Genomic DNA, 5,499 nt, shown 5'->3' with positions numbered 1-5,499 from the left:
ATACTTCTCAGGGGGGTCTTTTCCAGACAGAAGAAGCCTCTACAACTTGGGAAATCCTAGAACAAAACTTTTTTCATTTCAGGATTTACTGTACAAATCAGACACAATTTTAAATTAAGACATGTAGAGTCATACTAGGAAATAAATTCTAGTGTATCAGCTTCCTTGAAAAGTTTCGCTATTATAAACTATTTTATTAATGATTAATGTTTTGTTATTTTATAAAAACAGTAATTTTTTTTATATTATAAATTCTCTCCCAAGAATTTTGAGGACTTTCTGGGTGGTGTCTCACCTACAGTGATGAAGAAAATTTTGCCAGCAGTAGTCACTATTGTGCTTCACATGATAGAGTGGTAGTGGCTCTAATGGGTCCTGTAGTTTCTGAGTGTTGCTGCTACTTCACCTGTGTTCTCACTCAGACGCAATAATTTTCTTGCTTTGTAATCACCTTGTAGTTTCTACTGTGGTTATAGTGCCCCAGTGGATATTGCAAACCCATGACTCTTGTTAGTTACAGCTATTAAGGGATACTCCCCTGAATACTGTCACCTTTCTTGCTGTTCTTCTAGGACAACAGTTTCTACCTGGTGGTTCCCAATCCTCTGCTGAGTACAGAAGTCCCTAATAGTTTCTGTTGCTCTTCCAACATGTTACTACTTTGCTTTTCTCTGCCAAGCCCTGTTGTCTTTCCTGATGCCTGCATCTTCCTCCAGGCATGGCAGCACCAGTGCTGCTTCACCAGGTATAGCAATTCCCACTAGGTGCTTTGCTCAGCCCACGCCACTGTTAATGATGAAGGCAGAGGAGCAGATGTCAGGGTGGGCACAGAATGATTCCTCTATCCTCTGTATTGCTTTGTAATACAAGTGTTCCCAAGGTGCTACCTATAATGCAGCTTTATGGAAATCAGTGAATTAGATCTTATTTCGTTTTTAACTTAATGGACAGTTATTACCTTTATTCTGTTGGAAAGAAACGAGTAAAGTTGGAGATATCAAAGAGAGTGGAGAAAGGATACATAATGGATGAAGCAAACTCCAGGAGAGAGGAGGGTTGGGGCTCAGAACACAGGTTAACTTTGAACAGAAGGTGAATCACCCTGTTAAAAGACAAGAATTGTAAGGAGAGATTTGCATATCAGTTAGGCACAGGAGCATTGGCGTTGGATCCCAGGTTCAAATCTAGACTATATCTCTTATTGGCTCAGTATCTATGGGCACAATATTTAATCTGTCCTCATCTCTGAAATGAAAATAATAATAGTTCTCAACTTATTGTTCCGTTAAAAGGCTATTACACGTGAGACAGTGCATGTGACTGATGCATCTAGCATTGTGCCTACAAGAAAATGCATTTAAAGTGCTTAGCACAGAGCCTAGCACATAGTAAGGCCTTTCAGAATGTGCTATTATTAAGGGTATATATATATATGTGTGTGTGTATATGTATATATATAATATATATCTATATATATACACACACATACACATACAGAAAAGTTCTGGTAATATCTTTCCTGCCTACTGCCCCCCATCTTTTATTGTGAAATGGAAAGCAAGGTCTTAATTTAATATAAAGCCTAGTAAGACTATTTAATGAATTAATAACTGTGCCTTAATTGCTTAAAAAATGAATCAAATTTTTCTCTACTTGGGTAATTTAAACTTTTGTATGCATTAAGAGTCATGAGATATTTCTTAAATAGTACCTTATCTCCTTTCCCATTTACTACTGCCTCTTACCTAAACTTGTGCAATAACTTCCTGTCAGTTTCTTCAAATCTGTTCGTCTCCCATTCTACTTCCTGGTATGCTTATAAAAATACAGTATGTAAATGACTTTTACTTGTTCCCTACGGTCTGTAAGACATACAGAAATTACTCAGCATGCCATGCAAGTCTATTTACAATCTTTTAAGTTGGATATCTGGCCTCATAATCTAAGGTCTGACTGCAACAAAATACTTGTCGTTCTTCAAGTATTTGCTCATGCTTTTCCCTCCTATGGTAACGTTACCTTCACTCTCTAAGACACACATAGATCTTTCATTTCCTGGCAAATAAGCTGCCTCACATCGTTCAATATTAAATGTTGATTTCTTTGTGAGTTCTTGCTGTTTTCATGGTTGCTCCTTTCTGCATTTCTAAGAATTCTCTCGGCAGACGCGGATCGTAGCGGGTGGCTGCTGCTGTAAGGCGGTTGTGGAAGTTAATAAAGGTATCCACGGAGAACACTGAAAACTCAGTGGATTCAAAATCCATTAAAAGTTTGGAACCAAAGATCATACATGGAAGCAAATCAGTGGACTCTGGAATATCCCTGGACGACAGTTATAAAATGGATTATCCTGAAATGGGTTTATGTATAATAATTAATAATAAGAATTTTCATAAATGCACTGGAATGGCATCTCGGTCTGGTACAGATGTTGATGCAGCAAACCTCAGGGAAATATTCATAAACTTGAAATATGAAGTCAGGAATAAAAACGATCTTAAACGTGAAGAAATTGTGGAATTGATGCGTAATGTTTCTAAAGAAGATCACAGCAAAAGGAGCAGTTTCATTTGTGTGCTTCTGAGCCATGGTGAAGAAGGAATAATTTTTGGAACAAATGGACCTGTTGACCCGAAAAAATAACAAGCTTTTTCAGAGGGAATTATTGTAGAAGTCTAACTGGAAAACCCAAACTTTTCATTATTCAGGCCTGCTGTGGTACAGAACTGAACTGTGGCATTGAGACAGACAGTGGTGTTGAGGATGACATGGCGTGTCATAAAATACCAGTGGAGGCCGACTTCTTGTATGCATACTCCACAGTACCTGGTTATTATCCCTGACGAAATTCAAAGGATGACTCCTGGTTCATCCAGTCACTTTATGCCATGCTGAAACAGTACGCCAACAAGCTTGAATTTATGAACATTCTTACCCAGGTTAACCGAAAGGTGGCAACAGAATTTGAGTCCTTTTCCCTTGATGCTACTTTTCATGCAAAGAAACAGATTCCATGTATTGTTTCCATGCTCACAAAAGAACTGTATTATCACTAAAGAAATGGTTGGTTGGTGGTTGTTTTTAGTTTGTATGCCAGGTGAGAAGACGGTATATTTGGTACTGTATTTCCCTCTCATTTTGACCTAGTCTCATGCCGCAGAGGGTACTTTAAGTCATACTCCTTCTATCAGGTGGAACCACTGTGAAGCTACCTCAAACTTACAGCCAGGTAGTTGAAATTGAATTAAATTAGGAATAAATAAAAATGGACACTGGTGCAGTCATTATGAGAGGCAATGATTGTTAATTTACAGCTTTCATGATTAGCAAGTTACACTGACGCTGTGGTATGAATTTTCAAGTAATTGTGAAAAAGTTAAACACTGGAGTAATGAAGTTTTATGATATTCCCCCCACTTAAGACTGTGTATTCTAGTTTTGTCAAACTATAGAAATGATGATGTGGAAGAACTTAGGCATCTATGGGCATGGTCAAAGGCTCAAACCTTTTTTTTAGTATTGATACACAAAGATGACCTAACTGCATTTTTAGACCATTTATCTGGGATTATGGTTTTGTGATGTCTGTCCTGAACACTTTTGTTGTAAAAAAAAATATAATAATAATGTTTAATATTGAGAAAGAGACTAAGTATTTTATGTGAGAGGAAGTGTGAGCAAACTCAACTCTTTTAAGGCTAAAACATAACATTCATAGAGGGGTGGAGTTTTAATTGTAAGGTGCTGCAATGCAGCTGATCTACCCGCATGAATACCTTCTGATTTGTCCCTACGCACATCAGTTGAGCTTCACATACCAGCAATATATCTGAAGAGCTGTTATATCAAAAGCCCAAACTGTTGATTATTAGCCAGGTAATATGAATAAATTCTATAGAAACATATGAAAATACAACTTAAATAATAAAAAGTGGAATATAAGGAAAGCAATAAATGGATGGGCTGAGCTACCTCTAACTTGAGAGCAGATGGTTTGATCTTGAGCAGAGACATGACTCGGCCTGTTTCGTGAAGGCAGAGCCATGGACCATGGTTTCAGGAAGGTCTTGCAGCCTGCTTCTCCATACACAGTGGTGTGTGTGGACGATGCTGCCAGGGCACCATTGCCAAGTAAGAAAGTGAAGCAAATCAGAAACTTGTGAAGTGGAAATGTTCTAAATGTGATGAGCCACAATAAAAATCATAGTACTCTTTGTAGCACAATTCTTAAGAATGTTATTTTCTTTTGAAGTTTACAATCAAAGGAAAATAGTATGTTTTATACTATTTACTGAAAGAAAAAGACCATGGCACATAGGACTCTAGATGGCATCCAGCCGCAGGCCAAGCTGAGCATCCAGCCTTGGAAGCAAGCTCCAGGCCTCAGCAGGTGCTGCGCTGTCACTCACCGAGTCTCACTGGCTTTCAGTCTGACATTTCACGGGAGATTTCTTGTTGCTCAAAAAATGAACTTGCATTTGTCAATGACAGTTTTTTTTTCTTACTAGATCTGTAACTTTTCTAAATACACATAGCATGTAATGGTATCTTAAAGTGTGTTCCTGTGTGATAATTTTGTACAAATTTGTTTTGTTCCATTTTTATTTCAAAATATACATTCAAACTTAAAATTAAAAAAAAAAAGGAATTCTCTCTTCCCTGTCCCTTTCCCTATCTCACATTTTGTTATTATTAGCTGACAATATGTTCATCTCTTTTATAATACAGGAACAGCCTAAGAGCAGGAGCTATTAATATGTCTATCTCATTTATCTTCATGTCTACAGTACACACCACAGTGTCTATCTTATAGCATGGGTTCAATTAATGTTTAGTGACATTAAAAAAGGAGGAGGAAAAGAAGAAGAAAAATGCAAATAAATCTGGGAGAGAACACAGTATCTAAAATGTTACTGTGAATATTTTTGGATCCTTTATTGAGAATATTAGGTTACGTAGTGAAGAAATTTTATATTTGATCTCTTACAACACAAAAGCCCTAGTAGTCAAATAGCAGAGAGAAAGGTTTTTATACACAGTTGTAAAAAGGGCACAGAGAATACTGGTTTGAAAAGTTGTATATAAACAGCTCCTTCTTCATCATATTGCCCAGTAATGATTATTACTTCAAAGGTTAGTCTGGATAACATTGCTTGAAATCAGTTGTGTTCACCTTAGCACACGATTAGAACAGCCTGTGATTATTACGTTAATTCTGAAACCCAAACCCCTCTGTTTAAGTGTGAAGAAACTGAGACACAGAGGAGTTGTGAGGCATGTCTGTGTTTCTTATTATGAATATACTTTGATTCTGTGCAAAGCCTAGACACTTCCAACCCCCATCATCTTTTATATCTCATTTTAGGGAAGATTGCAGATTCCTAAACCCCTAACATGGGATATAAAACAATAAATTTAACACAATTGATTTCATAGGTTAAATTTCCCTCAATTGGGATACAAAGGTGTACAACTCACTTGGACTAAATCAAGGTCTGC

At 37.1% G+C, this 5,499-nt stretch overlaps 1 pseudogene; it reads left to right on the top strand.

Moving 5' to 3' along the window:
- Positions 1–718: 718 nt before the first annotated feature.
- LOC111543162 lies at positions 719–3,056 on the top strand (annotated as a pseudogene).
- The last annotated feature ends 2,443 nt before the right edge of the window (positions 3,057–5,499 follow it).

The sequence above is a fragment of the Piliocolobus tephrosceles genome, chromosome 5 (assembly GCF_002776525.5).
Source record: "Piliocolobus tephrosceles isolate RC106 chromosome 5, ASM277652v3, whole genome shotgun sequence".
In the NCBI taxonomy this organism is placed as follows: Eukaryota; Metazoa; Chordata; class Mammalia; order Primates; family Cercopithecidae; genus Piliocolobus; species Piliocolobus tephrosceles.
The sequence above is the reverse complement of the archived record's forward strand: the minus strand, read 5'-3'. Positions and strand labels throughout refer to the sequence as shown.